Here is a 25421-nt window from a genome sequence, read left to right on the forward strand (position 1 = left end):
ACACACACACACTCACACTCACTCACTCACACTCACACAAGATGCGCCTCCACGGCTGGACTCGCCAAGGTGGAGACCTTCCAGCCCCCTTCCTCTCCTCGCCTGGCCCACCCCCAGCTCGTGGCCGCCGCCGCCGCCGCCGCCGCCGCCGCCGCCGCCGATTGCGCACGCGCGGGTCGCCCGCCCTTTGACCCCAGGCAGGGGCCGCCATCCCCACAACCCCTTTCAGCTGCGCCCCCCACCCTGTGGGTGGGCTGCCGCCTATTCCCCCGGGCCCGGGCTGGGGCACAGCGCATGGGGGAGGGGAGCGAGTGTATGGGGCGTCTCTCTCTCTCTCTAGGGATGTGTCCCATGGGTGGGGTGGCGTGGTTTGTGGGGCGCTGAAGAAATCAGTCCCCTCCATCTCCTACCTCTGGAAAACGCCCAAGCCCTTGGAGAACTGCCGGCAACGCGACCGTGGGGGCCGGGACCCTCCTCTGTGTCCTCCTGTGGCCCAGTCCAAGGGGCCTGGGCCTGGCCGGGGCTGCATTGGACCCCGACCACCCTGGCGTGTGGACTCGCTAAAAATCGGCGATTAGATATTGGATTCCAGCTTCATTGAGGTCATTTCACTAATGAGTGCACCGGAAAGAGTTTCCTAATCCATCTGTGAGGGTGGCAACTGAAAGAGAATTTTAAAGCTGACAGAATAGGCGAGGAAAGGCATAGGAGATTTCCACACCCAGTAAGGAAGCCTTTCCCGAAATGGAAGAAAGAAACGAGCAAACAGAAATACCGGTAGCCCGCCAGGATCAGAGTCTGCCCCCGAGAGAAAGTACCCTGACCAGGTTCACCCGTGGGTGGGTGGCGAGCTAGCGGCATTCAGAAGAGCGAGGCCCGCAGTCTGTGCAGAAGACACCTGCACTCGGGTGTGTGTGGCGGCACGATTCACAAGCAGCTCCAGATGTTAAGCCAAGGAGAAGCCAGGGAGTTCCCAACGCCCCAGGTGTCCTCAGCCCACGACTGGCTGCTGGGGGAATGCGAAGCCCGGCTCCTTGTCTCAGAGCCCTTGTCTCAGAGCGGGACAACCAGGAGGTGTGACGTACACCCCGGGGTTCCCAGGAGGATCAGGCTGAAGCTGGGACTTGGCCTGAAAGTGTCCCCTCGCATGGCCACCCCCTTCCCCTTCCTGCTCCTCTACTCCTGGTGCCCCTCCATCCAGGGGCCAGACCTTAAAGAGTCACCCGCAAGAGAATCCTGGTCCCAAAGGAGCCTTCTGGGGGACCCGTGCTGAGAGAGGTTGTGGGCATGGCCCGCTGGGGCTCTGCCCGACCCAGGGCTGAGAGATGCAACCTCCCAGCTCTGGGTCCCTGCAGGGGAAGCGTTGGCAAGCACAGGGCCAGTCCTCCAAAGGCCCAGGTGCAGGGAGCCCAGGCCAAGCAGCCTGTGGAAGAAGCCACCCCGGGAACACGACTGCAGGCCACGGCCCTTCCCACCTCCTCCTCCTCCTCCTCCTGCTCCTCCACCCCCCCCGACCTCCCACCCCCCCACCCCACCCCCCGACATGGCGCAGGGCTCAGAGACACCTCAGACACTTGCTACCCAAAGTGCAAAGGGCATCAGTTGCTCCTCCAAACCCCCCCCCTGCCCAGCAGACCGCGTTGTCCAGCCAGCCCCCGGGCCTCCCTGGGGTGCCCAGCACAAAAGTGCAGACAACCACCGGACCCTCAATCTCAGTTTTCGGATGTTTTTGCCACTCTAAGGACCCGCAGGCCAGCTGGGCCTTCTGGCAGGACAGAGAGCCCCGGAATCCGACGTGGAGAGCTGGGTGTACGTCCCCACGAGGAGGCGGTCCCCACCTCCGCGGCTCTCCCCTTGCGGGGGGGAAAAGCAGCCACGGGGCCTCAGAGAAGACACCAGGCTGGGCGCCCGCCCCACAGTGGGGGCACGTCCCCCGCAGGCCACTTAGCGCCGGCCGCCGGCCGGCGGACGGTTGGGTGGCGCGAGACGCTGCGGCCGCCCTGCTACCGGGTTCCTGGGAGGGCGTCCTGGAACCAGCGTCCACACCAAGCCCTTGGAAGGCCCAGGCGACGGAGGAGCCCCGTCAGGCAGGGGCCGAGGACGGTGACGGCCCCGGGCGGGGAGGAGCGTGTCAGGCAGGGGCAGAGGACGGTGACAGGTGACAGGCCGGGCGGGAAGGAGTCAGTCAGGCAGGGGCCGAGGATGAGACGGGCTGGGTAAGGGTTAGGGTTAGAGTCAGGGCACAAGTCACAATCGCAAAGACCTGGAAGCGACCCGAGTGCCCATCGACCCACGAGTGCGTAAATGAAATGTGGCGCGTGGACACCACGGAGTGCTATTCAGCTAGGAGGAGCAGCGGTGAGAGGGCACCTCTCGTGGTTCTCCTGGCCAGAGCTGGAACCCGTTCCAGTAAGCCAGGTAGCCCAAGAATGGACACACGAGCACCACGTGCTCGCGCTCACCAGCAAATGGGTACGAACCGATGGACACCTAAGTGGACACAGAGGAATCACCTTCATCGGGTGGGTGTCGGGCGGGTGGGGGGAGGGGATGGGCATACACCTCCATTAGGAACGGGGTGGGTGCGCACCGACTGGGGGATGGGCGCACTTGAGGCTCTGACCCGAGGGGGGAGGCTGGGAGAGGGCAACGTACCCGACCTTAACATTGGTACCCCCACAATACGCTGGAACAACATCAGAGGTAAATGAATAAGAACACAGGGGGGAGGGGGGCACGGGCAACACATGTCACCTTAATACTTGGACTCCCATCATCTGCTTGAAAAGAGAGAGAAAAGAAAATGCAATCATAGAGATAAGAGACACTTTTTAAACATAATGAATCCGAAGAGAAAAGTAAAAGGAGGCCTGTGGAGCAGGTCTGGGTGTGACTCCGGATCCCCCAACATCAGGTGCCACCACCAAAGATTCCTACGTGTAGCCCATAGAACCCCAAAAGCAACGGGACGAGTTCTGGTCACATACTCCCTCAAAATGACATCCTGGCCTTCTTCTGGAACTCCCTCCCCTCTCAGACTCTCAAGGTTTCCTCCAGCGTGTCGGTTCCCACAGAGCAGACCTTTGGTCTGAGACCTGACAGTCCAGAAGCCACGCATGCTGCCGCGTGACGGCGGTGTCGCGGCTTGGGACAAGAGGAGGCCCCACGGTGCGGGCTGGGGCGCCAGGCACCGCGGCGGGCGCTGAGGGTGGGGGTGACCCCCACCCCGGGCCGCCGACTCGCTCCCAGAAAGGGGACAGAACAAGAGGCAAAACAAAAAAAAAAAAAAGAAGAAGCCTACGGCACCCGGTATTCCCAGGCGGTCTCCCATCCAAGTACTAACCAGGCCCGACCCTGCTTAGCTTCCGAGACCAGACGAGATCGGGCGCGTTCAGGGTGGTGTGGCCCTAGACGGCGGAGGGCGCCCCTGCCCCGCTCAAGAAGCCGAGCCTCTCTGCGCTTCCCCGCCGCCTCCTCCCCCCGCCCCAGGCCCCGCGCCGGCGCTGACCCGCACCGGGCCGGGCCTGTTGAGTTCACCGGCCAGGTCCGGCGGGCTCCGAGGGACGGGGGTGACAGGCGGGGCGGGGCGGGCAGGGAGCGGCGGGCCGGGGTGGGGGGCTGTCTCTCTATACACACACACACACACACACACACACACACACTCACACTCACTCACTCACACTCACACAAGATGCGCCTCCACGGCTGGACTCGCCAAGGTGGAGACCTTCCAGCCCCCTTCCTCTCCTCGCCTGGCCCACCCCCAGCTCGTGGCCGCCGCCGCCGCCGCCGCCGCCGCCGCCGCCGCCGCCGATTGCGCACGCGCGGGTCGCCCGCCCTTTGACCCCAGGCAGGGGCCGCCATCCCCACAACCCCTTTCAGCTGCGCCCCCCACCCTGTGGGTGGGCTGCCGCCTATTCCCCCGGGCCCGGGCTGGGGCACAGCGCATGGGGGAGGGGAGCGAGTGTATGGGGCGTCTCTCTCTCTCTCTAGGGATGTGTCCCATGGGTGGGGTGGCGTGGTTTGTGGGGCGCTGAAGAAATCAGTCCCCTCCATCTCCTACCTCTGGAAAACGCCCAAGCCCTTGGAGAACTGCCGGCAACGCGACCGTGGGGGCCGGGACCCTCCTCTGGGTCCTCCTGTGGCCCAGTCCAAGGGGCCTGGGCCTGGCCGGGGCTGCATTGGACCCCGACCACCCTGGCGTGTGGACTCGCTAAAAATCGGCGATTAGATATTGGATTCCAGCTTCATTGAGGTCATTTCACTAATGAGTGCACCGGAAAGAGTTTCCTAATCCATCTGTGAGGGTGGCAACTGAAAGAGAATTTTAAAGCTGACAGAATAGGCGAGGAAAGGCATAGGAGATTTCCACACCCAGTAAGGAAGCCTTTCCCGAAATGGAAGAAAGAAACGAGCAAACAGAAACACCGGTAGCCCGCCAGGATCAGAGTCTGCCCCCGAGAGAAAGTACCCTGACCAGGTTCACCCGTGGGTGGGTGGCGAGCTAGCGGCATTCAGAAGAGCGAGGCCCGCAGTCTGTGCAGAAGACACCTGCACTCGGGTGTGTGTGGCGGCACGATTCACAAGCAGCTCCAGATGTTAAGCCAAGGAGAAGCCAGGGAGTTCCCAACGCCCCAGGTGTCCTCAGCCCACGACTGGCTGCTGGGGGAATGCGAAGCCCGGCTCCTTGTCTCAGAGCCCTTGTCTCAGAGCGGGACAACCAGGAGGTGTGACGTACACCCCGGGGTTCCCAGGAGGATCAGGCTGAAGCTGGGACTTGGCCTGAAAGTGTCCCCTCGCATGGCCACCCCCTTCCCCTTCCTGCTCCTCTACTCCTGGTGCCCCTCCATCCAGGGGCCAGACCTTAAAGAGTCACCCGCAAGAGAATCCTGGTCCCAAAGGAGCCTTCTGGGGGACCCGTGCTGAGAGAGGTTGTGGGCATGGCCCGCTGGGGCTCTGCCCGACCCAGGGCTGAGAGATGCAACCTCCCAGCTCTGGGTCCCTGCAGGGGAAGCGTTGGCAAGCACAGGGCCAGTCCTCCAAAGGCCCAGGTGCAGGGAGCCCAGGCCAAGCAGCCTGTGGAAGAAGCCACCCCGGGAACACGACTGCAGGCCACGGCCCTTCCCACCTCCTCCTCCTCCTCCTCCTGCTCCTCCACCCCCCCCCCGACCTCCCACCCCCCCACCCCACCCCCCGACATGGCGCAGGGCTCAGAGACACCTCAGACACTTGCTACCCAAAGTGCAAAGGGCATCAGTTGCTCCTCCAAACCCCCCCCCTGCCCAGCAGACCGCGTTGTCCAGCCAGCCCCCGGGCCTCCCTGGGGTGCCCAGCACAAAAGTGCAGACAACCACCGGACCCTCAATCTCAGTTTTCGGATGTTTTTGCCACTCTAAGGACCCGCAGGCCAGCTGGGCCTTCTGGCAGGACAGAGAGCCCCGGAATCCGACGTGGAGAGCTGGGTGTACGTCCCCACGAGGAGGCGGTCCCCACCTCCGCGGCTCTCCCCTTGCGGGGGGGAAAAGCAGCCACGGGGCCTCAGAGAAGACACCAGGCTGGGCGCCCGCCCCACAGTGGGGGCACGTCCCCCGCAGGCCACTTAGCGCCGGCCGCCGGCCGGCGGACGGTTGGGTGGCGCGAGACGCTGCGGCCGCCCTGCTACCGGGTTCCTGGGAGGGCGTCCTGGAACCAGCGTCCACACCAAGCCCTTGGAAGGCCCAGGCGACGGAGGAGCCCCGTCAGGCAGGGGCCGAGGACGGTGACGGCCCGGGCGGGGAGGAGCGTGTCAGGCAGGGGCAGAGGACGGTGACAGGTGACAGGCCGGGCGGGAAGGAGTCAGTCAGGCAGGGGCCGAGGAGGAGACGGGCTGGGTAAGGGTTAGGGTTAGAGTCAGGGCACAAGTCACAATCGCAAAGACCTGGAAGCGACCCGAGTGCCCATCGACCCACGAGTGCGTAAATGAAATGTGGCGCGTGGACACCACGGAGTGCTATTCAGCTAGGAGGAGCAGCGGTGAGAGGGCACCTCTCGTGGTTCTCCTGGCCAGAGCTGGAACCCGTTCCAGTAAGCCAGGTAGCCCAAGAATGGACACACGAGCACCACGTGCTCGCGCTCACCAGCAAATGGGTACGAACCGATGGACACCTAAGTGGACACAGAGGAATCACCTTCATCGGGTGGGTGTCGGGCGGGTGGGGGGAGGGGATGGGCATACACCTCCATTAGGAACGGGGTGGGTGCGCACCGACTGGGGGATGGGCGCACTTGAGGCTCTGACCCGAGGGGGGAGGCTGGGAGAGGGCAACGTACCCGACCTTAACATTGGTACCCCCACAATACGCTGGAACAACATCAGAGGTAAATGAATAAGAACACAGGGGGGAGGGGGGCACGGGCAACACATGTCACCTTAATACTTGGACTCCCATCATCTGCTTGAAAAGAGAGAGAAAAGAAAATGCAATCATAGAGATAAGAGACACTTTTTAAACATAATGAATCCGAAGAGAAAAGTAAAAGGAGGCCTGTGGAGCAGGTCTGGGTGTGACTCCGGATCCCCCAACATCAGGTGCCACCACCAAAGATTCCTACGTGTAGCCCATAGAACCCCAAAAGCAATGGGACGAGTTCTGGTCACATACTCCCTCAAAATGACATCCTGGCCTTCTTCTGGAACTCCCTCCCCTCTCAGACTCTCAAGGTTTCCTCCAGCGTGTCGGTTCCCACAGAGCAGACCTTTGGTCTGAGACCTGACAGTCCAGAAGCCACGCATGCTGCCGCGTGACGGCGGTGTCGCGGCTTGGGACAAGAGGAGGCCCCACGGTGCGGGCTGGGGCGCCAGGCACCGCGGCGGGCGCTGAGGGTGGGGGTGACCCCCACCCCGGGCCGCCGACTCGCTCCCAGAAAGGGGACAGAACAAGAGGCAAAACAAAAAAAAAAAAAAGAAGAAGCCTACGGCACCCGGTATTCCCAGGCGGTCTCCCATCCAAGTACTAACCAGGCCCGACCCTGCTTAGCTTCCGAGACCAGACGAGATCGGGCGCGTTCAGGGTGGTGTGGCCCTAGACGGCGGAGGGCGCCCCTGCCCCGCTCAAGAAGCCGAGCCTCTCTGCGCTTCCCCGCCGCCTCCTCCCCCCGCCCCAGGCCCCGCGCCGGCGCTGACCCGCACCGGGCCGGGCCTGTTGAGTTCACCGGCCAGGTCCGGCGGGCTCCGAGGGACGGGGGTGACAGGCGGGGCGGGGCGGGCAGGGAGCGGCGGGCCGGGGTGGGGGGCTGTCTCTCTATACACACACACACACACACACACACACACACACACTCACACTCACTCACTCACACTCACACAAGATGCGCCTCCACGGCTGGACTCGCCAAGGTGGAGACCTTCCAGCCCCCTTCCTCTCCTCGCCTGGCCCACCCCCAGCTCGTGGCCGCCGCCGCCGCCGCCGCCGCCGCCGCCGCCGCCGCCGATTGCGCACGCGCGGGTCGCCCGCCCTTTGACCCCAGGCAGGGGCCGCCATCCCCACAACCCCTTTCAGCTGCGCCCCCCACCCTGTGGGTGGGCTGCCGCCTATTCCCCCGGGCCCGGGCTGGGGCACAGCGCATGGGGGAGGGGAGCGAGTGTATGGGGCGTCTCTCTCTCTCTCTAGGGATGTGTCCCATGGGTGGGGTGGCGTGGTTTGTGGGGCGCTGAAGAAATCAGTCCCCTCCATCTCCTACCTCTGGAAAACGCCCAAGCCCTTGGAGAACTGCCGGCAACGCGACCGTGGGGGCCGGGACCCTCCTCTGTGTCCTCCTGTGGCCCAGTCCAAGGGGCCTGGGCCTGGCCGGGGCTGCATTGGACCCCGACCACCCTGGCGTGTGGACTCGCTAAAAATCGGCGATTAGATATTGGATTCCAGCTTCATTGAGGTCATTTCACTAATGAGTGCACCGGAAAGAGTTTCCTAATCCATCTGTGAGGGTGGCAACTGAAAGAGAATTTTAAAGCTGACAGAATAGGCGAGGAAAGGCATAGGAGATTTCCACACCCAGTAAGGAAGCCTTTCCCGAAATGGAAGAAAGAAACGAGCAAACAGAAACACCGGTAGCCCGCCAGGATGAGAGTCTGCCCCCGAGAGAAAGTACCCTGACCAGGTTCACCCGTGGGTGGGTGGCGAGCTAGCGGCATTCAGAAGAGCGAGGCCCGCAGTCTGTGCAGAAGACACCTGCACTCGGGTGTGTGTGGCGGCACGATTCACAAGCAGCTCCAGATGTTAAGCCAAGGAGAAGCCAGGGAGTTCCCAACGCCCCAGGTGTCCTCAGCCCACGACTGGCTGCTGGGGGAATGCGAAGCCCGGCTCCTTGTCTCAGAGCCCTTGTCTCAGAGCGGGACAACCAGGAGGTGTGACGTACACCCCGGGGTTCCCAGGAGGATCAGGCTGAAGCTGGGACTTGGCCTGAAAGTGTCCCCTCGCATGGCCACCCCCTTCCCCTTCCTGCTCCTCTACTCCTGGTGCCCCTCCATCCAGGGGCCAGACCTTAAAGAGTCACCCGCAAGAGAATCCTGGTCCCAAAGGAGCCTTCTGGGGGACCCGTGCTGAGAGAGGTTGTGGGCATGGCCCGCTGGGGCTCTGCCCGACCCAGGGCTGAGAGATGCAACCTCCCAGCTCTGGGTCCCTGCAGGGGAAGCGTTGGCAAGCACAGGGCCAGTCCTCCAAAGGCCCAGGTGCAGGGAGCCCAGGCCAAGCAGCCTGTGGAAGAAGCCACCCCGGGAACACGACTGCAGGCCACGGCCCTTCCCACCTCCTCCTCCTCCTCCTCCTGCTCCTCCACCCCCCCCCCGACCTCCCACCCCCCCACCCCACCCCCCGACATGGCGCAGGGCTCAGAGACACCTCAGACACTTGCTACCCAAAGTGCAAAGGGCATCAGTTGCTCCTCCAAACCCCCCCCCTGCCCAGCAGACCGCGTTGTCCAGCCAGCCCCCGGGCCTCCCTGGGGTGCCCAGCACAAAAGTGCAGACAACCACCGGACCCTCAATCTCAGTTTTCGGATGTTTTTGCCACTCTAAGGACCCGCAGGCCAGCTGGGCCTTCTGGCAGGACAGAGAGCCCCGGAATCCGACGTGGAGAGCTGGGTGTACGTCCCCACGAGGAGGCGGTCCCCACCTCCGCGGCTCTCCCCTTGCGGGGGGGAAAAGCAGCCACGGGGCCTCAGAGAAGACACCAGGCTGGGCGCCCGCCCCACAGTGGGGGCACGTCCCCCGCAGGCCACTTAGCGCCGGCCGCCGGCCGGCGGACGGTTGGGTGGCGCGAGACGCTGCGGCCGCCCTGCTACCGGGTTCCTGGGAGGGCGTCCTGGAACCAGCGTCCACACCAAGCCCTTGGAAGGCCCAGGCGACGGAGGAGCCCCGTCAGGCAGGGGCCGAGGACGGTGACGGCCCGGGCGGGGAGGAGCGTGTCAGGCAGGGGCAGAGGACGGTGACAGGTGACAGGCCGGGCGGGAAGGAGTCAGTCAGGCAGGGGCCGAGGAGGAGACGGGCTGGGTAAGGGTTAGGGTTAGAGTCAGGGCACAAGTCACAATCGCAAAGACCTGGAAGCGACCCGAGTGCCCATCGACCCACGAGTGCGTAAATGAAATGTGGCGCGTGGACACCACGGAGTGCTATTCAGCTAGGAGGAGCAGCGGTGAGAGGGCACCTCTCGTGGTTCTCCTGGCCAGAGCTGGAACCCGTTCCAGTAAGCCAGGTAGCCCAAGAATGGACACACGAGCACCACGTGCTCGCGCTCACCAGCAAATGGGTACGAACCGATGGACACCTAAGTGGACACAGAGGAATCACCTTCATCGGGTGGGTGTCGGGCGGGTGGGGGGAGGGGATGGGCATACACCTCCATTAGGAACGGGGTGGGTGCGCACCGACTGGGGGATGGGCGCACTTGAGGCTCTGACCCGAGGGGGGAGGCTGGGAGAGGGCAACGTACCCGACCTTAACATTGGTACCCCCACAATACGCTGGAACAACATCAGAGGTAAATGAATAAGAACACAGGGGGGAGGGGGGCACGGGCAACACATGTCACCTTAATACTTGGACTCCCATCATCTGCTTGAAAAGAGAGAGAAAAGAAAATGCAATCATAGAGATAAGAGACACTTTTTAAACATAATGAATCCGAAGAGAAAAGTAAAAGGAGGCCTGTGGAGCAGGACTGGGTGTGACTCCGGATCCCCCAACATCAGGTGCCACCACCAAAGATTCCTACGTGTAGCCCATAGAACCCCAAAAGCAACGGGACGAGTTCTGGTCACATACTCCCTCAAAATGACATCCTGGCCTTCTTCTGGAACTCCCTCCCCTCTCAGACTCTCAAGGTTTCCTCCAGCGTGTCGGTTCCCACAGAGCAGACCTTTGGTCTGAGACCTGACAGTCCAGAAGCCACGCATGCTGCCGCGTGACGGCGGTGTCGCGGCTTGGGACAAGAGGAGGCCCCACGGTGCGGGCTGGGGCGCCAGGCACCGCGGCGGGCGCTGAGGGTGGGGGTGACCCCCACCCCGGGCCGCCGACTCGCTCCCAGAAAGGGGACAGAACAAGAGGCAAAACAAAAAAAAAAAAAAAGAAGAAGCCTACGGCACCCGGTATTCCCAGGCGGTCTCCCATCCAAGTACTAACCAGGCCCGACGCTGCTTAGCTTCCGAGACCAGACGAGATCGGGCGCGTTCAGGGTGGTGTGGCCCTAGACGGCGGAGGGCGCCCCTGCCCCGCTCAAGAAGCCGAGCCTCTCTGCGCTTCCCCGCCGCCTCCTCCCCCCGCCCCAGGCCCCGCGCCGGCGCTGACCCGCACCGGGCCGGGCCTGTTGAGTTCACCGGCCGGGTCCGGCGGGCTCCAAGGGACGGGGGTGACAGGCGGGGCGGGGCGGGCAGGGAGCGGCGGGCCGGGGTGGGGGGCTGTCTCTCTATACACACACACACACACACACACACACACTCACACTCACTCACTCACACTCACACAAGATGCGCCTCCACGGCTGGACTCGCCAAGGTGGAGACCTTCCAGCCCCCTTCCTCTCCTCGCCTGGCCCACCCCCAGCTCGTGGCCGCCGCCGCCGCCGCCGCCGCCGCCGATTGCGCACGCGCGGGTCGCCCGCCCTTTGACCCCAGGCAGGGTCCGCCATCCCCACAACCCCTTTCAGCTGCGCCCCCCACCCTGTGGGTGGGCTGCCGCCTATTCCCCCGGGCCCGGGCTGGGGCACAGCGCATGGGGGAGGGGAGCGAGTGTATGGGGCGTCTCTCTCTCTCTCTAGGGATGTGTCCCATGGGTGGGGTGGCGTGGTTTGTGGGGCGCTGAAGAAATCAGTCCCCTCCATCTCCTACCTCTGGAAAACGCCCAAGCCCTTGGAGAACTGCCGGCAACGCGACCGTGGGGGCCGGGACCCTCCTCTGTGTCCTCCTGTGGCCCAGTCCAAGGGGCCTGGGCCTGGCCGGGGCTGCATTGGACCCCGACCACCCTGGCGTGTGGACTCGCTAAAAATCGGCGATTAGATATTGGATTCCAGCTTCATTGAGGTCATTTCACTAATGAGTGCACCGGAAAGAGTTTCCTAATCCATCTGTGAGGGTGGCAACTGAAAGAGAATTTTAAAGCTGACAGAATAGGCGAGGAAAGGCATAGGAGATTTCCACACCCAGTAAGGAAGCCTTTCCCGAAATGGAAGAAAGAAACGAGCAAACAGAAACACCGGTAGCCCGCCAGGATCAGAGTCTGCCCCCGAGAGAAAGTACCCTGACCAGGTTCACCCGTGGGTGGGTGGCGAGCTAGCGGCATTCAGAAGAGCGAGGCCCGCAGTCTGTGCAGAAGACACCTGCACTCGGGTGTGTGTGGCGGCACGATTCACAAGCAGCTCCAGATGTTAAGCCAAGGAGAAGCCAGGGAGTTCCCAACGCCCCAGGTGTCCTCAGCCCACGACTGGCTGCTGGGGGAATGCGAAGCCCGGCTCCTTGTCTCAGAGCCCTTGTCTCAGAGCGGGACAACCAGGAGGTGTGACGTACACCCCGGGGTTCCCAGGAGGATCAGGCTGAAGCTGGGACTTGGCCTGAAAGTGTCCCCTCGCATGGCCACCCCCTTCCCCTTCCTGCTCCTCTACTCCTGGTGCCCCTCCATCCAGGGGCCAGACCTTAAAGAGTCACCCGCAAGAGAATCCTGGTCCCAAAGGAGCCTTCTGGGGGACCCGTGCTGAGAGAGGTTGTGGGCATGGCCCGCTGGGGCTCTGCCCGACCCAGGGCTGAGAGATGCAACCTCCCAGCTCTGGGTCCCTGCAGGGGAAGCGTTGGCAAGCACAGGGCCAGTCCTCCAAAGGCCCAGGTGCAGGGAGCCCAGGCCAAGCAGCCTGTGGAAGAAGCCACCCCGGGAACACGACTGCAGGCCACGGCCCTTCCCACCTCCTCCTCCTCCTCCTCCTGCTCCTCCACCCCCCCCGACCTCCCACCCCCCCACCCCACCCCCCGACATGGCGCAGGGCTCAGAGACACCTCAGACACTTGCTACCCAAAGTGCAAAGGGCATCAGTTGCTCCTCCAAACCCCCCCCCTGCCCAGCAGACCGCGTTGTCCAGCCAGCCCCCGGGCCTCCCTGGGGTGCCCAGCACAAAAGTGCAGACAACCACCGGACCCTCAATCTCAGTTTTCGGATGTTTTTGCCACTCTAAGGACCCGCAGGCCAGCTGGGCCTTCTGGCAGGACAGAGAGCCCCGGAATCCGACGTGGAGAGCTGGGTGTACGTCCCCACGAGGAGGCGGTCCCCACCTCCGCGGCTCTCCCCTTGCGGGGGGGAAAAGCAGCCACGGGGCCTCAGAGAAGACACCAGGCTGGGCGCCCGCCCCACAGTGGGGGCACGTCCCCCGCAGGCCACTTAGCGCCGGCCGCCGGCCGGCGGACGGTTGGGTGGCGCGAGACGCTGCGGCCGCCCTGCTACCGGGTTCCTGGGAGGGCGTCCTGGAACCAGCGTCCACACCAAGCCCTTGGAAGGCCCAGGCGACGGAGGAGCCCCGTCAGGCAGGGGCCGAGGACGGTGACGGCCCCGGGCGGGGAGGAGCGTGTCAGGCAGGGGCAGAGGACGGTGACAGGTGACAGGCCGGGCGGGAAGGAGTCAGTCAGGCAGGGGCCGAGGATGAGACGGGCTGGGTAAGGGTTAGGGTTAGAGTCAGGGCACAAGTCACAATCGCAAAGACCTGGAAGCGACCCGAGTGCCCATCGACCCACGAGTGCGTAAATGAAATGTGGCGCGTGGACACCACGGAGTGCTATTCAGCTAGGAGGAGCAGCGGTGAGAGGGCACCTCTCGTGGTTCTCCTGGCCAGAGCTGGAACCCGTTCCAGTAAGCCAGGTAGCCCAAGAATGGACACACGAGCACCACGTGCTCGCGCTCACCAGCAAATGGGTACGAACCGATGGACACCTAAGTGGACACAGAGGAATCACCTTCATCGGGTGGGTGTCGGGCGGGTGGGGGGAGGGGATGGGCATACACCTCCATTAGGAACGGGGTGGGTGCGCACCGACTGGGGGATGGGCGCACTTGAGGCTCTGACCCGAGGGGGGAGGCTGGGAGAGGGCAACGTACCCGACCTTAACATTGGTACCCCCACAATACGCTGGAACAACATCAGAGGTAAATGAATAAGAACACAGGGGGGAGGGGGGCACGGGCAACACATGTCACCTTAATACTTGGACTCCCATCATCTGCTTGAAAAGAGAGAGAAAAGAAAATGCAATCATAGAGATAAGAGACACTTTTTAAACATAATGAATCCGAAGAGAAAAGTAAAAGGAGGCCTGTGGAGCAGGTCTGGGTGTGACTCCGGATCCCCCAACATCAGGTGCCACCACCAAAGATTCCTACGTGTAGCCCATAGAACCCCAAAAGCAACGGGACGAGTTCTGGTCACATACTCCCTCAAAATGACATCCTGGCCTTCTTCTGGAACTCCCTCCCCTCTCAGACTCTCAAGGTTTCCTCCAGCGTGTCGGTTCCCACAGAGCAGACCTTTGGTCTGAGACCTGACAGTCCAGAAGCCACGCATGCTGCCGCGTGACGGCGGTGTCGCGGCTTGGGACAAGAGGAGGCCCCACGGTGCGGGCTGGGGCGCCAGGCACCGCGGCGGGCGCTGAGGGTGGGGGTGACCCCCACCCCGGGCCGCCGACTCGCTCCCAGAAAGGGGACAGAACAAGAGGCAAAACAAAAAAAAAAAAAAGAAGAAGCCTACGGCACCCGGTATTCCCAGGCGGTCTCCCATCCAAGTACTAACCAGGCCCGACCCTGCTTAGCTTCCGAGACCAGACGAGATCGGGCGCGTTCAGGGTGGTGTGGCCCTAGACGGCGGAGGGCGCCCCTGCCCCGCTCAAGAAGCCGAGCCTCTCTGCGCTTCCCCGCCGCCTCCTCCCCCCGCCCCAGGCCCCGCGCCGGCGCTGACCCGCACCGGGCCGGGCCTGTTGAGTTCACCGGCCAGGTCCGGCGGGCTCCGAGGGACGGGGGTGACAGGCGGGGCGGGGCGGGCAGGGAGCGGCGGGCCGGGGTGGGGGGCTGTCTCTCTATACACACACACACACACACACACACACACACTCACACTCACTCACTCACACTCACACAAGATGCGCCTCCACGGCTGGACTCGCCAAGGTGGAGACCTTCCAGCCCCCTTCCTCTCCTCGCCTGGCCCACCCCCAGCTCGTGGCCACCGCCGCCGCCGCCGCCGCCGCCGCCGCCGATTGCGCACGCGCGGGTCGCCCGCCCTTTGACCCCAGGCAGGGGCCGCCATCCCCACAACCCCTTTCAGCTGCGCCCCCCACCCTGTGGGTGGGCTGCCGCCTATTCCCCCGGGCCCGGGCTGGGGCACAGCGCATGGGGGAGGGGAGCGAGTGTATGGGGCGTCTCTCTCTCTCTCTAGGGATGTGTCCCATGGGTGGGGTGGCGTGGTTTGTGGGGCGCTGAAGAAATCAGTCCCCTCCATCTCCTACCTCTGGAAAACGCCCAAGCCCTTGGAGAACTGCCGGCAACGCGACCGTGGGGGCCGGGACCCTCCTCTGTGTCCTCCTGTGGCCCAGTCCAAGGGGCCTGGGCCTGGCCGGGGCTGCATTGGACCCCGACCACCCTGGCGTGTGGACTCGCTAAAAATCGGCGATTAGATATTGGATTCCAGCTTCATTGAGGTCATTTCACTAATGAGTGCACCGGAAAGAGTTTCCTAATCCATCTGTGAGGGTGGCAACTGAAAGAGAATTTTAAAGCTGACAGAATAGGCGAGGAAAGGCATAGGAGATTTCCACACCCAGTAAGGAAGCCTTTCCCGAAATGGAAGAAAGAAACGAGCAAACAGAAACACCGGTAGCCCGCCAGGATCAGAGTCTGCCCCCGAGAGAAAGTACCCTGACCAGGTTCACCCGTGGGTGGGTGGCGAGCTAGCGGCATTCAGAAGAGCGAGGCCCGCAGTCTGTGCAGAAGACACCTGCACTCGGGTGTGTGTGGCGGCACGATTCACAAGCAGCTCCAGATGTTAAGCCAAGGAGAAGCCAGGGAGTTCCCAACGCCCCAGGTGTCCTCAGCCCACGACTGGCTGCTGGGGGAATGCGAAGCCCGGCTCCTTGTCTCAGAGCCCTTGTCTCAGAGCGGGACAACCAGGAGGTGTGACGTACACCCCGGGGTTCCCAGGAGGATCAGGCTGAAGCTGGGACTTGGCCTGAAAGTGTCCCCTCGCATGGCCACCCCCTTCCCCTTCCTGCTCCTCTACTCCTGGTGCCCCTCCATCCAGGGGCCAGACCTTAAAGAGTCACCCGCAAGAGAATCCTGGTCCCAAAGGAGCCTTCTGGGGGACCCGTGCTGAGAGAGGTTGTGGGCATGGCCCGCTGGGGCTCTGCCCGACCCAGGGCTGAGAGATGCAACCTCCCAGCTCTGGGTCCCTGCAGGGGAAGCGTTGGCAAGCACAGGGCCAGTCCTCCAAAGGCCCAGGTGCAGGGAGCCCAGGCCAAGCAGCCTGTGGAAGAAGCCACCCCGGGAACACGACTGCAGGCCACGCCCCTTCCCACCTCCTCCTCCTCCTCCTCCTGCTCCTCCACCCCCCCCGACCTCCCACCCCCCCACCCCACCCCCCGACATGGCGCAGGGCTCAGAGACACCTCAGACACTTGCTACCCAAAGTGCAAAGGGCATCAGTTGCTCCTCCAAACCCCCCCCCGTGCCCAGCAGACCGCGTTGTCCAGCCAGCCCCCGGGCCTCCCTGGGGTGCCCAGCACAAAAGTGCAGACAACCACCGGACCCTCAATCTCAGTTTTCGGATGTTTTTGCCACTCTAAGGACCCGCAGGCCAGCTGGGCCTTCTGGCAGGACAGAGAGCCCCGGAATCCGACGTGGAGAGCTGGGTGTACGTCCCCACGAGGAGGCGGTCCCCACCTCCGCGGCTCTCCCCTTGCGGGGGGGAAAAGCAGCCACGGGGCCTCAGAGAAGACACCAGGCTGGGCGCCCGCCCCACAGTGGGGGCACGTCCCCCGCAGGCCACTTAGCGCCGGCCGCCGGCCGGCGGACGGTTGGGTGGCGCGAGACGCTGCGGCCGCCCTGCTACCGGGTTCCTGGGAGGGCGTCCTGGAACCAGCGTCCACACCAAGCCCTTGGAAGGCCCAGGCGACGGAGGAGCCCCGTCAGGCAGGGGCCGAGGACGGTGACGGCCCGGGTGGGGAGGAGCGTGTCAGGCAGGGGCAGAGGACGGTGACAGGTGACAGGCCGGGCGGGAAGGAGTCAGTCAGGCAGGGGCCGAGGAGGAGACGGGCTGGGTAAGGGTTAGGGTTAGAGTCAGGGCACAAGTCACAATCGCAAAGACCTGGAAGCGACCCGAGTGCCCATCGACCCACGAGTGCGTAAATGAAATGTGGCGCGTGGACACCACGGAGTGCTATTCAGCTAGGAGGAGCAGCGGTGAGAGGGCACCTCTCGTGGTTCTCCTGGCCAGAGCTGGAACCCGTTCCAGTAAGCCAGGTAGCCCAAGAATGGACACACGAGCACCACGTGCTCGCGCTCACCAGCAAATGGGTACGAACCGATGGACACCTAAGTGGACACAGAGGAATCACCTTCATCGGGTGGGTGTCGGGCGGGTGGGGGGAGGGGATGGGCATACACCTCCATTAGGAACGGGGTGGGTGCGCACCGACTGGGGGATGGGCGCACTTGAGGCTCTGACCCGAGGGGGGAGGCTGGGAGAGGGCAACGTACCCGACCTTAACATTGGTACCCCCACAATACGCTGGAACAACATCAGAGGTAAATGAATAAGAACACAGGGGGGAGGGGGGCACGGGCAACACATGTCACCTTAATACTTGGACTCCCATCATCTGCTTGAAAAGAGAGAGAAAAGAAAATGCAATCATAGAGATAAGAGACACTTTTTAAACATAATGAATCCGAAGAGAAAAGTAAAAGGAGGCCTGTGGAGCAGGTCTGGGTGTGACTCCGGATCCCCCAACATCAGGTGCCACCACCAAAGATTCCTACGTGTAGCCCATAGAACCCCAAAAGCAACGGGACGAGTTCTGGTCACATACTCCCTCAAAATGACATCCTGGCCTTCTTCTGGAACTCCCTCCCCTCTCAGACTCTCAAGGTTTCCTCCAGCGTGTCGGTTCCCACAGAGCAGACCTTTGGTCTGAGACCTGACAGTCCAGAAGCCACGCATGCTGCCGCGTGACGGCGGTGTCGCGGCTTGGGACAAGAGGAGGCCCCACGGTGCGGGCTGGGGCGCCAGGCACCGCGGCGGGCGCTGAGGGTGGGGGTGACCCCACCCCGGGCCGCCGACTCGCTCCCAGAAAGGGGACAGAACAAGAGGCAAAACAAAAAAAAAAAAAAGAAGAAGCCTACGGCACCCGGTATTCCCAGGCGGTCTCCCATCCAAGTACTAACCAGGCCCGACCCTGCTTAGCTTCCGAGACCAGACGAGATCGGGCGCGTTCAGGGTGGTGTGGCCCTAGACGGCGGAGGGCGCCCCTGCCCCGCTCAAGAAGCCGAGCCTCTCTGCGCTTCCCCGCCGCCTCCTCCCCCCGCCCCAGGCCCCGCGCCGGCGCTGACCCGCACCGGGCCGGGCCTGTTGAGTTCACCGGCCGGGTCCGGCGGGCTCCGAGGGACGGGGGTGACAGGCGGGGCGGGGCGGGGCGGGCAGGGAGCGGCGGGCCGGGGTGGGGGGCTGTCTCTCTATACACACACACACACACACACACACACACACACTCACACTCACACTCACTCACTCACACTCACACAAGATGCGCCTCCACGGCTGGACTCGCCAAGGTGGAGACCTTCCAGCCCCCTTCCTCTCCTCGCCTGGCCCACCCCCAGCTCGTGGCCGCCGCCGCCGCCGCCGCCGATTGCGCACGCGCGGGTCGCCCGCCCTTTGACCCCAGGCAGGGTCCGCCATCCCCGACAACCCCTTTCAGCTGCGCCCCCCACCCTGTGGGTGGGCTGCCGCCTATTCCCCCGGGCCCGGGCTGGGGCACAGCGCATGGGGGAGGGGAGCGAGTGTATGGGGCGTCTCTCTCTCTCTCTAGGGATGTGTCCCATGGGTGGGGTGGCGTGGTTTGTGGGGCGCTGAAGAAATCAGTCCCCTCCATCTCCTACCTCTGGAAAACGCCCAAGCCCTTGGAGAACTGCCGGCAACGCGACCGTGGGGGCCGGGACCCTCCTCTGTGTCCTCCTGTGGCCCAGTCCAAGGGGCCTGGGCCTGGCCGGGGCTGCATTGGACCCCGACCACCCTGGCGTGTGGACTCGCTAAAAATCGGCGATTAGATATTGGATTCCAGCTTCATTGAGGTCATTTCACTAATGAGTGCACCGGAAAGAGTTTCCTAATCCATCTGTGAGGGTGGCAACTGAAAGAGAATTTTAAAGCTGACAGAATAGGCGAGGAAAGGCATAGGAGATTTCCACACCCAGTAAGGAAGCCTTTCCCGAAATGGAAGAAAGAAACGAGCAAACAGAAACACCGGTAGCCCGCCAGGATCAGAGTCTGCCCCCGAGAGAAAGTACCCTGACCAGGTTCACCCGTGGGTGGGTGGCGAGCTAGCGGCATTCAGAAGAGCGAGGCCCGCAGTCTGTGCAGAAGACACCTGCACTCGGGTGTGTGTGGCGGCACGATTCACAAGCAGCTCCAGATGTTAAGCCAAGGAGAAGCCAGGGAGTTCCCAACGCCCCAGGTGTCCTCAGCCCACGACTGGCTGCTGGGGGAATGCGAAGCCCGGCTCCTTGTCTCAGAGCCCTTGTCTCAGAGCGGGACAACCAGGAGGTGTGACGTACACCCCGGGGTTCCCAGGAGGATCAGGCTGAAGCTGGGACTTGGCCTGAAAGTGTCCCCTCGCATGGCCACCCCCTTCCCCTTCCTGCTCCTCTACTCCTGGTGCCCCTCCATCCAGGGGCCAGACCTTAAAGAGTCACCCGCAAGAGAATCCTGGTCCCAAAGGAGCCTTCTGGGGGACCCGTGCTGAGAGAGGTTGTGGGCATGGCCCGCTGGGGCTCTGCCCGACCCAGGGCTGAGAGATGCAACCTCCCAGCTCTGGGTCCCTGCAGGGGAAGCGTTGGCAAGCACAGGGCCAGTCCTCCAAAGGCCCAGGTGCAGGGAGCCCAGGCCAAGCAGCCTGTGGAAGAAGCCACCCCGGGAACACGACTGCAGGCCACGGCCCTTCCCACCTCCTCCTCCTCCTCCTCCTGCTCCTCCACCCCCCCCGACCTCCCACCCCCCCACCCCACCCCCCGACATGGCGCAGGGCTCAGAGACACCTCAGACACTTGCTACCCAAAGTGCAAAGGGCATCAGTTGCTCCTCCAAACCCCCCCCCTGCCCAGCAGACCGCGTTGTCCAGCCAGCCCCCGGGCCTCCCTGGGGTGCCCAGCACAAAAGTGCAGACAACCACCGGACCCTCAATCTCAGTTTTCGGATGTTTTTGCCACTCTAAGGACCCGCAGGCCAGCTGGGCCTTCTGGCAGGACAGAGAGCCCCGGAATCCGACGTGGAGAGCTGGGTGTACGTCCCCACGAGGAGGCGGTCCCCACCTCCGCGGCTCTCCCCTTGCGGGGGGGAAAAGCAGCCACGGGGCCTCAGAGAAGACACCAGGCTGGGCGCCCGCCCCACAGTGGGGGCACGTCCCCCGCAGGCCACTTAGCGCCGGCCGCCGGCCGGCGGACGGTTGGGTGGCGCGAGACGCTGCGGCCGCCCTGCTACCGGGTTCCTGGGAGGGCGTCCTGGAACCAGCGTCCACACCAAGCCCTTGGAAGGCCCAGGCGACGGAGGAGCCCCGTCAGGCAGGGGCCGAGGACGGTGACGGCCCGGGCGGGGAGGAGCGTGTCAGGCAGGGGCAGAGGACGGTGACAGGTGACAGGCCGGGCGGGAAGGAGTCAGTCAGGCAGGGGCCGAGGAGGAGACGGGCTGGGTAAGGGTTAGGGTTAGAGTCAGGGCACAAGTCACAATCGCAAAGACCTGGAAGCGACCCGAGTGCCCATCGACCCACGAGTGCGTAAATGAAATGTGGCGCGTGGACACCACGGAGTGCTATTCAGCTAGGAGGAGCAGCGGTGAGAGGGCACCTCTCGTGGTTCTCCTGGCCAGAGCTGGAACCCGTTCCAGTAAGCCAGGTAGCCCAAGAATGGACACACGAGCACCACGTGCTCGCGCTCACCAGCAAATGGGTACGAACCGATGGACACCTAAGTGGACACAGAGGAATCACCTTCATCGGGTGGGTGTCGGGCGGGTGGGGGGAGGGGATGGGCATACACCTCCATTAGGAACGGGGTGGGTGCGCACCGACTGGGGGATGGGCGCACTTGAGGCTCTGACCCGAGGGGGGAGGCTGGGAGAGGGCAACGTACCCGACCTTAACATTGGTACCCCCACAATACGCTGGAACAACATCAGAGGTAAATGAATAAGAACACAGGGGGGAGGGGGGCACGGGCAACACATGTCACCTTAATACTTGGACTCCCATCATCTGCTTGAAAAGAGAGAGAAAAGAAAATGCAATCATAGAGATAAGAGACACTTTTTAAACATAATGAATCCGAAGAGAAAAGTAAAAGGAGGCCTGTGGAGCAGGTCTGGGTGTGACTCCGGATCCCCCAACATCAGGTGCCACCACCAAAGATTCCTACGTGTAGCCCATAGAACCCCAAAAGCAACGGGACGAGTTCTGGTCACATACTCCCTCAAAATGACATCCTGGCCTTCTTCTGGAACTCCCTCCCCTCTCAGACTCTCAAGGTTTCCTCCAGCGTGTCGGTTCCCACAGAGCAGACCTTTGGTCTGAGACCTGACAGTCCAGAAGCCACGCATGCTGCCGCGTGACGGCGGTGTCGCGGCTTGGGACAAGAGGAGGCCCCACGGTGCGGGCTGGGGCGCCAGGCACCGCGGCGGGCGCTGAGGGTGGGGGTGACCCCACCCCGGGCCGCCGACTCGCTCCCAGAAAGGGGACAGAACAAGAGGCAAAACAAAAAAAAAAAAAAGAAGAAGCCTACGGCACCCGGTATTCCCAGGCGGTCTCCCATCCAAGTACTAACCATGCCCGACCCTGCTTAGCTTCCGAGACCAGACGAGATCGGGCGCGTTCAGGGTGGTGTGGCCCTAGACGGCGGAGGGCGCCCCTGCCCCGCTCAAGAAGCCGAGCCTCTCTGCGCTTCCCCGCCGCCTCCTCCCCCCGCCCCAGGCCCCGCGCCGGCGCTGAACCGCACCGGGCCGGGCCTGTTGAGTTCACCGGCCGGGTCCGGCGGGCTCCGAGGGACGGGGGTGACAGGCGGGGCGGGGCGGGGCGGGCAGGGAGCGGCGGGCCGGGGTGGGGGGCTGTCTCTCTATACACACACACACACACACACACACACACACACACTCACACTCACACTCACTCACTCACACTCACACAAGATGCGCCTCCACGGCTGGACTCGCCAAGGTGGAGACCTTCCAGCCCCCTTCCTCTCCTCGCCTGGCCCACCCCCAGCTCGTGGCCGCCGCCGCCGCCGCCGCCGATTGCGCACGCGCGGGTCGCCCGCCCTTTGACCCCAGGCAGGGTCCGCCATCCCCGACAACCCCTTTCAGCTGCGCCCCCCACCCTGTGGGTGGGCTGCCGCCTATTCCCCCGGGCCCGGGCTGGGGCACAGCGCATGGGGGAGGGGAGCGAGTGTATGGGGCGTCTCTCTCTCTCTCTAGGGATGTGTCCCATGGGTGGGGTGGCGTGGTTTGTGGGGCGCTGAAGAAATCAGTCCCCTCCATCTCCTACCTCTGGAAAACGCCCAAGCCCTTGGAGAACTGCCGGCAACGCGACCGTGGGGGCCGGGACCCTCCTCTGTGTCCTCCTGTGGCCCAGTCCAAGGGGCCTGGGCCTGGCCGGGGCTGCATTGGACCCCGACCACCCTGGCGTGTGGACTCGCTAAAAATCGGCGATTAGATATTGGATTCCAGCTTCATTGAGGTCATTTCACTAATGAGTGCACCGGAAAGAGTTTCCTAATCCATCTGTGAGGGTGGCAACTGAAAGAGAATTTTAAAGCTGACAGAATAGGCGAGGAAAGGCATAGGAGATTTCCACACCCAGTAAGGAAGCCTTTCCCGAAATGGAAGAAAGAAACGAGCAAACAGAAACACCGGTAGCCCGCCAGGATCAGAGTCTGCCCCCGAGAGAAAGTACCCTGACCAGGTTCACCCGTGGGTGGGTGGCGAGCTAGCGGCATTCAGAAGAGCGAGGCCCGCAGTCTGTGCAGAAGACACCTGCACTCGGGTGTGTGTGGCGGCACGATTCACAAGCAGCTCCAGATGTTAAGCCAAGGAGAAGCCAGGGAGTTCCCAACGCCCCAGGTGTCCTCAGCCCACGACTGGCTGCTGGGGGAATGCGAAGCCCGGCTCCTTGTCTCAGAGCCCTTGTCTCAGAGCGGGACAACCAGGAGGTGTGACGTACACCCCGGGGTTCCCAGGAGGATCAGGCTGAAGCTGGGACTTGGCCTGAAAGTGTCCCCTCGCATGGCCACCCCCTTCCCCTTCCTGCTCCTCTACTCCTGGTGCCCCTCCATCCAGGGGCCAGACCTTAAAGAGTCACCCGCAAGAGAATCCTGGTCCCAAAGGAGCCTTCTGGGGGACCCGTGCTGAGAGAGGTTGTGGGCATGGCCCGCTGGGGCTCTGCCCGACCCAGGGCTGAGAGATGCAACCTCCCAGCTCTGGGTCCCTGCAGGGGAAGCGTTGGCAAGCACAGGGCCAGTCCTCCAAAGGCCCAGGTGCAGGGAGCCCAGGCCAAGCAGCCTGTGGAAGAAGCCACCCCGGGAACACGACTGCAGGCCACGCCCCTTCCCACCTCCTCCTCCTCCTCCTCCTGCTCCTCCACCCCCCCCGACCTCCCACCCCCCCACCCCACCCCCCGACATGGCGCAGGGCTCAGAGACACCTCAGACACTTGCTACCCAAAGTGCAAAGGGCATCAGTTGCTCCTCCAAACCCCCCCCCGTGCCCAGCAGACCGCGTTGTCCAGCCAGCCCCCGGGCCTCCCTGGGGTGCCCAGCACAAAAGTGCAGACAACCACCGGACCCTCAATCTCAGTTTTCGGATGTTTTTGCCACTCTAAGGACCCGCAGGCCAGCTGGGCCTTCTGGCAGGACAGAGAGCCCCGGAATCCGACGTGGAGAGCTGGGTGTACGTCCCCACGAGGAGGCGGTCCCCACCTCCGCGGCTCTCCCCTTGCGGGGGGGAAAAGCAGCCACGGGGCCTCAGAGAAGACACCAGGCTGGGCGCCCGCCCCACAGTGGGGGCACGTCCCCCGCAGGCCACTTAGCGCCGGCCGCCGGCCGGCGGACGGTTGGGTGGCGCGAGACGCTGCGGCCGCCCTGCTACCGGGTTCCTGGGAGGGCGTCCTGGAACCAGCGTCCACACCAAGCCCTTGGAAGGCCCAGGCGACGGAGGAGCCCCGTCAGGCAGGGGCCGAGGACGGTGACGGCCCGGGTGGGGAGGAGCGTGTCAGGCAGGGGCAGAGGACGGTGACAGGTGACAGGCCGGGCGGGAAGGAGTCAGTCAGGCAGGGGCCGAGGAGGAGACGGGCTGGGTAAGGGTTAGGGTTAGAGTCAGGGCACAAGTCACAATCGCAAAGACCTGGAAGCGACCCGAGTGCCCATCGACCCACGAGTGCGTAAATGAAATGTGGCGCGTGGACACCACGGAGTGCTATTCAGCTAGGAGGAGCAGCGGTGAGAGGGCACCTCTCGTGGTTCTCCTGGCCAGAGCTGGAACCCGTTCCAGTAAGCCAGGTAGCCCAAGAATGGACACACGAGCACCACGTGCTCGCGCTCACCAGCAAATGGGTACGAACCGATGGACACCTAAGTGGACACAGAGGAATCACCTTCATCGGGTGGGTGTCGGGCGGGTGGGGGGAGGGGATGGGCATACACCTCCATTAGGAACGGGGTGGGTGCGCACCGACTGGGGGATGGGCGCACTTGAGGCTCTGACCCGAGGGGGGAGGCTGGGAGAGGGCAACGTACCCGACCTTAACATTGGTACCCCCACAATACGCTGGAACAACATCAGAGGTAAATGAATAAGAACACAGGGGGGAGGGGGGCACGGGCAACACATGTCACCTTAATACTTGGACTCCCATCATCTGCTTGAAAAGAGAGAGAAAAGAAAATGCAATCATAGAGATAAGAGACACTTTTTAAACATAATGAATCCGAAGAGAAAAGTAAAAGGAGGCCTGTGGAGCAGGTCTGGGTGTGACTCCGGATCCCCCAACATCAGGTGCCACCACCAAAGATTCCTACGTGTAGCCCATAGAACCCCAAAAGCAACGGGACGAGTTCTGGTCACATACTCCCTCAAAATGACATCCTGGCCTTCTTCTGGAACTCCCTCCCCTCTCAGACTCTCAAGGTTTCCTCCAGCGTGTCGGTTCCCACAGAGCAGACCTTTGGTCTGAGACCTGACAGTCCAGAAGCCACGCATGCTGCCGCGTGACGGCGGTGTCGCGGCTTGGGACAAGAGGAGGCCCCACGGTGCGGGCTGGGGCGCCAGGCACCGCGGCGGGCGCTGAGGGTGGGGGTGACCCCCACCCCGGGCCGCCGACTCGCTCCCAGAAAGGGGACAGAACAAGAGGCAAAACAAAAAAAAAAAAAAGAAGAAGCCTACGGCACCCGGTATTCCCAGGCGGTCTCCCATCCAAGTACTAACCAGGCCCGACCCTGCTTAGCTTCCGAGACCAGACGAGATCGGGCGCGTTCAGGGTGGTGTGGCCCCTGCCCCGCTCAAGAAGCCGAGCCTCTCTGCGCTTCCCCGCCGCCTCCTCCCCCCGCCCCAGGCCCCGCGCCGGCGCTGACCCGCACCGGGCCGGGCCTGTTGAGTTCACCGGCCGGGTCCGGCGGG

At 63.5% G+C, this 25421-nt stretch overlaps 7 non-coding genes across 7 annotated transcripts; all 7 read right to left on the reverse strand.

The window, feature by feature from the left end:
* Positions 1 to 3294: 3294 nt before the first annotated feature.
* On the reverse strand, positions 3295 to 3413 carry LOC142867727 (5S ribosomal RNA). The gene has a single exon (XR_012917084.1). It is a non-coding gene; the product is annotated as a 5S ribosomal RNA (ribosomal RNA).
* A 3535-nt stretch (positions 3414 to 6948) lies between these two features.
* Positions 6949 to 7067, reverse strand: LOC142867728 (5S ribosomal RNA). The gene has a single exon (XR_012917085.1). It is a non-coding gene; the product is annotated as a 5S ribosomal RNA (ribosomal RNA).
* Positions 7068 to 10605: 3538 nt separating this feature from the next.
* Positions 10606 to 10724, reverse strand: LOC142867681 (5S ribosomal RNA). Its single transcript, XR_012917038.1, has one exon. It is a non-coding gene; the product is annotated as a 5S ribosomal RNA (ribosomal RNA).
* Positions 10725 to 14242: 3518 nt separating this feature from the next.
* LOC142867729 (5S ribosomal RNA) lies at positions 14243 to 14361 on the reverse strand. The gene has a single exon (XR_012917086.1). It is a non-coding gene; the product is annotated as a 5S ribosomal RNA (ribosomal RNA).
* Positions 14362 to 17886: 3525 nt separating this feature from the next.
* On the reverse strand, positions 17887 to 18005 carry LOC142867730 (5S ribosomal RNA). The gene has a single exon (XR_012917087.1). It is a non-coding gene; the product is annotated as a 5S ribosomal RNA (ribosomal RNA).
* Positions 18006 to 21531: 3526 nt separating this feature from the next.
* LOC142867684 (5S ribosomal RNA) lies at positions 21532 to 21650 on the reverse strand. The gene has a single exon (XR_012917041.1). It is a non-coding gene; the product is annotated as a 5S ribosomal RNA (ribosomal RNA).
* Positions 21651 to 25180: 3530 nt separating this feature from the next.
* On the reverse strand, positions 25181 to 25299 carry LOC142867687 (5S ribosomal RNA). Its single transcript, XR_012917043.1, has one exon. It is a non-coding gene; the product is annotated as a 5S ribosomal RNA (ribosomal RNA).
* Positions 25300 to 25421: the final 122 nt, after the last annotated feature.

This window comes from Microcebus murinus, unplaced genomic scaffold (genome assembly GCF_040939455.1).
Source record: "Microcebus murinus isolate Inina unplaced genomic scaffold, M.murinus_Inina_mat1.0 scaf019_hap2_Mmur4.0, whole genome shotgun sequence".
In the NCBI taxonomy this organism is placed as follows: domain Eukaryota; kingdom Metazoa; phylum Chordata; class Mammalia; order Primates; family Cheirogaleidae; genus Microcebus; species Microcebus murinus.